Here is a 6,602-nt window from a genome sequence, read left to right as displayed (position 1 = left end):
GGTGTGTAGCCACGTACGCCCCTCTGCAATTGCAGCTCAAAGGGAGTTTGCAGATCTGGAATCATAAACTGGTTATAGCAGCCATTCCCTGGGCCTCTGCAAGCTCCCATGCGGAGATCCTGGATTTTCTTGTCCTCTGGCGAGAGGCATGTGTCCTGTCCATCAGTTGTCACCAGAATGCCAAGATCTACAAGCAGATATCAGACCTAATGAAGGAGAGGGGGCACTCCCGGGACCTGGCCCGGTGCCCCAACAAAAGACAGGAGTTCCAGCTGTTATAAAAACACCAGGCACAGAGACAAGACTTCCAGCCACTGTCGCCGAACCAGTCCCAGCTAGGCGGACCTGGACTGGATTGTTGCCGAGGAGGACAGCACCAGGCCCTGGCACATTCCAGACTGATAAACTTTGCACTGGACACCACACAACCATTTTATAAAGCTGAACATGGGGGTGTTGGGTGTTCCCCCGAGGTATAGAGCGTCACACCATGCTGCCGCTCTGGTCAGCGATTTAACTCCACTGCCCTGCAGCCCATCCGCCCCTCCCCCTTGCAAGCCCCAGGAATTTGAAATCCCATTTCCTGCTTGCTGGCTCAGTGTGAAGAGGTGTCCTGGCATCTTCCCATGTGAGCATGGCTGGCTATCGCACCACACGCGCTCCCGCTTGGAGCACCGCGGAGCTGTTGGATCTGATCAGTATATGGGGAGAGGAGTCTGTTCAGTCACAGCTGTCGAGTTACCCCGTAGGAATCAGGACACATATGGGCAAATTTCTCGAGGCTTGTGTGAAAAGGGCTCTGATCGGGACACGCAGCAGTGCAGAGCGAAGATAAAGGAGCTGAGGCAGGTGTACCATAAGGCGCGGGAGGCAAACCATTGCTCCGGTGCTGCACCTATGACAGCCCTCGGACAGCCCTAGCTCCTCGGACAGCCTTAGCCATAGGCGCCGACTTTGTGGGTGCTCCGGGGCTCCCTGCCCCACCCCCCTGCCCTAGCTCACCTCAACCTCTGCTCCGCCTCCTCCCCTGAGCACGCCGCAGCTCCGCTTCTTCCCCCTGGGGAAGAGGCGGGTCCAGGGCGGGGATCCAATAGGGGCAGGGAGGGGGCGGAGTTGGGGGGACTTTGGGCAAGGAGTTGGGAGGGGGCGGGGCAGGGGCGGGTTGGGGGGGGTTGAGCATCCACCGGCACTGGGAAAAGTTGGTGCCTATGCACTTAGCCAAGCACCAACCCTGACACTGCTCAGCTTGTGAAATATTCCAACGGCGCACTACTCTGTGGATGCAGACAACATGTACAGTAATTGCTTTTCCCTCGCTAAATATACGCACCCCTCTCTGAGGCTGTTCATTATAAAGATAAACAGAGGACGGACTCACCCCGTCTCTCCCATGCTCTCCGCATAACACTGCCTGCTTCTACTTGCACTAGTGTGAATTGCGGGTAGTGGTAGTTCCGTAGGAGAGAGTGTGGGGGAGGCGGTGGGAAAGGAGGCAAGACAAAGCACATGGTCAGAGAAGGAAGAAGGCTAATTTGGTGTTATGGATTAGTGTTATCAGTACTGGATAAATAAACTTCCCTGAGTAGTGTGTGCTTGTAAGTGTTGCCTTATTAGTCCAACAAAAAGTGAATGATAGAAAACACACGACCAGAGTTATCTTCCTAGTAGCAGAAAAATTTACAGATAAATGGATTTTAAGGTCAGAGAGACCATCTAGTCTGACCTCCTGTGTACCACAGGGCACAGAATGTCACCAAGTGGCTCCCCCGTCAGACCCGTGGCATGTGAGCGAGCTGGAGAATGTCGTTTGGAGCGACAGCCACAGGCATTGGAGCCAGCTGCTACCAGAAACTCTTCTGCAGTGATGTGGAGATAAGGGACACGGAGAAGAAGAAAACCTCGAGCTGGCTGTGACTGAAGTTAGACAGACAGGCCAGGAGAATCAGAGCTGCGGCCCAAGAGTGGCAATCAGAAGACCTGCCGATTTCTATGCCTGGCTTTGTGACCATGAGCAAGTCTTCACCTCTGTGTGCCTCTGTTTCCCCAACGATAAAATAGCGATAATGAAGGCTTCATTTATTGTCCCCATTTTACAGGGTGGGGGACTGAAACACAGATGGGTCCTGTCTACTCTACAAGACTGTAGTGTACAGTACAGGCATCTCCTGCCCTCCGTGCAAACAAGCCGTGCAACGGAGAAACCTCAGGCCCAACAGGCACCTGCCGAATGCCCTAGACATAGCCAAAGGGCTGAGTTTCCAGGCCGCAGGAGGGGAGAGGGGGTGTGGCTCTGACACTGTTCTGCAAAGAGGATTAAACCCCCATCTGTCTGCTTTGCCGTCTGTCCCAGGCAAACAGAGCTCACACCATGCTTCCTACAGAGGAGGACCTCCAGGAGTACAAGATAGGGAATTGCTGTCCAGCTCAAGGAGTAACAGCTTTGGGTTTTTATGACAGGTGCAAGTTGCCTGTCACGGGTGTCACTGCAGGTTCAGCTCTGTAAAGCCTTCTCTGTATGGGAGATGCTATAAACAGTACATGAGATGGCTGGGTGGCGGGAAGGGCAAACAATGAAGACCTGAGGGATTTTTAATGTGGGAAACATTTACCTGAGAAGCTGAATCCTTTTCAAAGCCAGCTCTCCCTGGTGAACTAAGGGGACGCTTAATGGAACAGATGCGGTTAAATGATCAGCGAGGCTTAAATCACAGAGCCTGCCGGCTGGTCTAGGTCACAGGGTCGTCTTCAGGCTGGAGAATGTCAAGTTATACAGCTGGGGTTGTCATCGCTGATTTGTATCTTAGCACTCATCATCACTGTTGTTATTTGCAACTCAGTAGCCGATACAGACCCCAGGTGAGATCCGACCTAGATTCTGATGGAACCTGCATGAAAGTGTGTGACGAACAGTCCGTTTTGAACAGATTGCAAGCTAATCTGAGAAGAAAAATGCAGAGTGGGGGGTTGGGGAGAACTGAGGCTCGGAGAGGGGAAGTTAATTGCCTACGGTCACCCAACAGGACAGTGGCAGGGTGGGAAATAGAACCCAGGTTTCTCAAGGCCCACGCCAGTGCCCGAACCATGAGACCATGCTGTTGTGGCCCAAGCAGCATCTACCAGTGATGAAGCCTGTAAGAAGGAAAAGACTCCTTGAGATAGGTCCCAATCCCAGCAGGGAGACAAAGTTTCTCCTTGGGATTCTGAATTCCCATGTTGCTGGTCTGCACTAGAGGAGCTCGCTGGGCTGACCACGGGGTGGCCCCTGAGCTCATGCACAAGAGCGCTCCAGGCAGCGCAGGTCCATGTCAGATCCCTTTGGGGTGCACCCGATTGCAGGAAAGCTAACCCCTGGGTGGGGCTGCCCTGTGACAGGCTGAAGGACCAGCCACAGTGGCTCCATTAGTCCTCACACGGCTCTCCCATGCTGTGGCATTTTGAAATCCCAGAACCCGCTGCTGCTGGCAGCGGCTGGGATCAGTGTCTCTGTGAGTTAAACCTTCTCCAAAGCAGGTGGTTTCACACAGTGAGAGAAAATCCAAGGGTGTGACCCCAGTTTCATGTTGGTGTAAATCAGTAAAGACACGAGGTCAAATAATTTCAGAGTTTGAATATAAAACATTCTCAGGCTCCATTAATGGGACCACTTCCTTGGTATCTCTGACATCATAAACCTTCTCCAGTCATCAGTGGAGACAAGTCTGTTTTTATGTTGGGGAGGTTTTTTTGGTTCACCAATAAAAATAAAAATCAAATCACCCAAATAATTTCTGATGATTCAGGGACAATCCAGATCCATCTGAAGATTCTGAGGGGAGAGAGAAAAGCTCCTAGGATTTAAACGGAGTAGAGAGAAGCCAGGAGTATCTGGTAGGTCCCTGCCCGCGCTGCACCCTCTTCTCCAGGCCAGGGGCAGTCCAGCTCCGGCTGGAGGCCAGCAGGTGGCAGAGGGCAGCCGGTGACCTGGTGCTGGGGCTGACGCTGAGGCTGGCTGGCCACCCACTGCTGGGGTCGGTGGGCAGTCCTGTGCTGCGGCCAGCAGGTAACCAGGCCAGTGCTCGGGCTGGCACTGGGGCCAGCCGGCAATCCGACGTTGGGGTCAGTAGGCAGCCCGGTGATGCGGCCAGCGGGCGACCTGACACTGGGGGCGGCGGGCAGGTGGGTGAGTTGGATCTGAGGCTGGCCGGTGGCCCGGGGCTGTTAGATGGGGCTCCTCCAGCAATTGGGGGGAGGGCTCAGGGCTCCAGCGGCTGGGGAGCCTGGTGGGGATGTTGGGAGGGCTCGGGGATGTGGAGGTATGTTGGGGGGCTTAGGCTCCAATGGGTGTCGGGGGGCTTGGTGGAAGGGATGGGGGCTGCATGGCTAGCCTCCCCAAAGGGGGGGCTCACACACCATCCATGGGGGGGTCTGAACTGAGTGGGGTTGGGTGGAGACAGAACTGATGAGGGACTGGGGGGACAGGATTAATTGCTGGGCAGGAGGTGGGCAGATGTGGGGTTGAGAGCTCCCGTAGCAGGGACCAAAATCTCCCTACCCAGTATGTGGGAGAGTGGGCAACACTAATTGTCACATGCGCACACCCCAGCAATGGGCAGGGGGAGTTCAAACATCACCAGTCTGACCTAAAAACACAATGTCAACTTCTATTAACATGTTATCATTTGGGGGCCAATCTCATGATTTTGGGGGGTCGGACTCATGATTTTTGATCTGGCCCAATCTGGCAATGCTGCATTGCTGGGCAAAGGGAGAGGTAGCAAATTGTGAGGCGCACACCCTGTCTCCATCACAACTTTAGGGAAAGATAGAGAGGAAGGGAAATATGAGATGTAGCAAATTGTGATGAGAATGTCCCCATCCATCAGAATTGACCAGCCCTGGACCAAAGGATGGAGAAAGGCAGAAGTGGGAAAAAGAGGAACCCCATTCATGACAGTCTGTTACCCCGGGAGCAGAAAGTGGGGAAAGGAGAGAGGTACCAAACGGTGGTGGGAATGTCTCCATCCATCACAGCTTACTGCCCTGGGGCTGTAGGGTGGGGAAAGGCAGAAGCAGCGAACTGTGGCATGGCACCAAAGGAGGGCTACACAGACGGTAATAACAGCTACCAGGCGAAGTGACACTGGCAGGGGGAGCAGCAAGGAGCCCTGCGGAGAACAGAAGGGTTTTCCCACAGGCCAGTGGCGGGTTAATTTGACCTGGTGGCACAGACAGCACCGACAAGGACATGACCCGAACGAAGGAGCAGCAGCCCTAGCTCGCAGCTCAGCCTTGCACTAGCAGACAGTGAACATGCTGTGGAGAAAAGAGAGCACATCCTAAACCCTCCCCCTGGCTCCATCTCCGACAGAGCGAACCCCACCAGTCAGCGCCCCGGGACACGGCCCTGCCTCTCTGGGATCGGGGCTGCCGCCTGTGGACCGGGGCCCAGGGTAATACTGGGAACTCTTGGGAAATAGCCCAGGTCTCTGTAGATGTCCAATCTGGGTGTCTGCTCTGTGTCCCCCATTGACACGGGGCCTTCTCTGCCCACGCCTGGTCCAGGGACTGGGGCTCCTGGAGCCGGAGGCCCAGGGAGGGGATGCAGCAGATCCTTTGGATTGATCGGATTAACTCGCACAAAGACACAATAACAATGCACACAAAGAAGTGACTGACAGCGGGGCTGTTACCGACCCTGACCGGTGCAATACCATCACACAACGCGTGTGGGTGTGTGAGTGAGTGTGTGTGTGTGACTGTGTGTGTGAGTGTGAGTATGTGTGACTGGGTGTATGAGTGAGTGTGTGTGAGTGTGAGGGAGAGAGTGTGAGTGTGTGAGAGTGTGTGTGTGAGTGTGAGGGAGAGAGTGTGAGTGTGAGTGAGTGTGTGAGAGTGTGAGTGAGTGAGTGAGTGTGCGAGAGTGTGTGTGTGAGTGTGAGGGAGAGAGTGTGAGTGTGAGTGAGTGTGTGTACACACGCAGACACACCCGGTACAACCCATCCGGGGCACAGCCCGGCTGCAGGAAGTGAATTGCGGGAGCTGCAGCGACTCTTTGTTTTGGTGCAACCCACGTTCCTCGCCAGCCCGGCCCGGCCGCTGCCGCGGGGGAGGGACATTCCCGCTGCCCCCCCCGAGAGACTCTCCCCGGGCAGAGACCCCGGCCCGGCCCCCCCTGACTGGGACCCGAGCCCCCCCGGCAGTGCCCCGCGTGGGGAGAAGGTGAGACCCCCCCCCCCCGGGTCCCGGCCTCGGGCAGAGGGAAGCGGCTGCAGATCCCAGGGTTTGCAGGGGGGCAGCCTCATGGGGGGGGGGGGGGAGCCGGAAGGGGGCAGAGCAGGGGGCTCTGAGCCAGCGGGCATTGGGGGGTGACTGGGGATCTGGGAGGGGGCAGGAATTGGGGAACAGGGATGTGGGAGGGGGTGAGCAGGGTGGGAGGGGCGGGAGGGGGATGTGGGAGGGGGTAGGAATTGGGGAACAGGGATGTAGAAGGGGGAGGGAGGGGGTGACCGGGGATGTGGGAGGGGGTAGGAATTGGGGAACAGGGATGTAGGAGGGGGATGACCAGGGATCTGGGAGAGGGCAGGAATTGGGGAACAGGGATGTGGGAGGGGGCGGGAGGGGGG

General features: G+C 56.1%; 1 protein-coding gene across 1 annotated transcript in view; it reads left to right on the top strand.

The window, feature by feature from the left end:
• Positions 1 to 6,167: 6,167 nt before the first annotated feature.
• The window catches only part of LOC117884627 (zinc finger protein 436-like), a 22,397-nt gene continuing 21,962 nt past the window's right edge, over positions 6,168 to 6,602 (top strand). Inside the window, exon 1 of the mRNA XM_034785119.1 lies at positions 6,168 to 6,198. The gene's annotated coding sequence lies outside the window, so the exon portion shown is untranslated. The remainder of the gene's footprint in view (positions 6,199 to 6,602) is intronic.

This window comes from Trachemys scripta, chromosome 11 (genome assembly GCF_013100865.1).
Source record: "Trachemys scripta elegans isolate TJP31775 chromosome 11, CAS_Tse_1.0, whole genome shotgun sequence".
Taxonomy (NCBI): domain Eukaryota; kingdom Metazoa; phylum Chordata; order Testudines; family Emydidae; genus Trachemys; species Trachemys scripta.
This window is presented reverse-complemented; position numbering and strand designations above follow the sequence as displayed.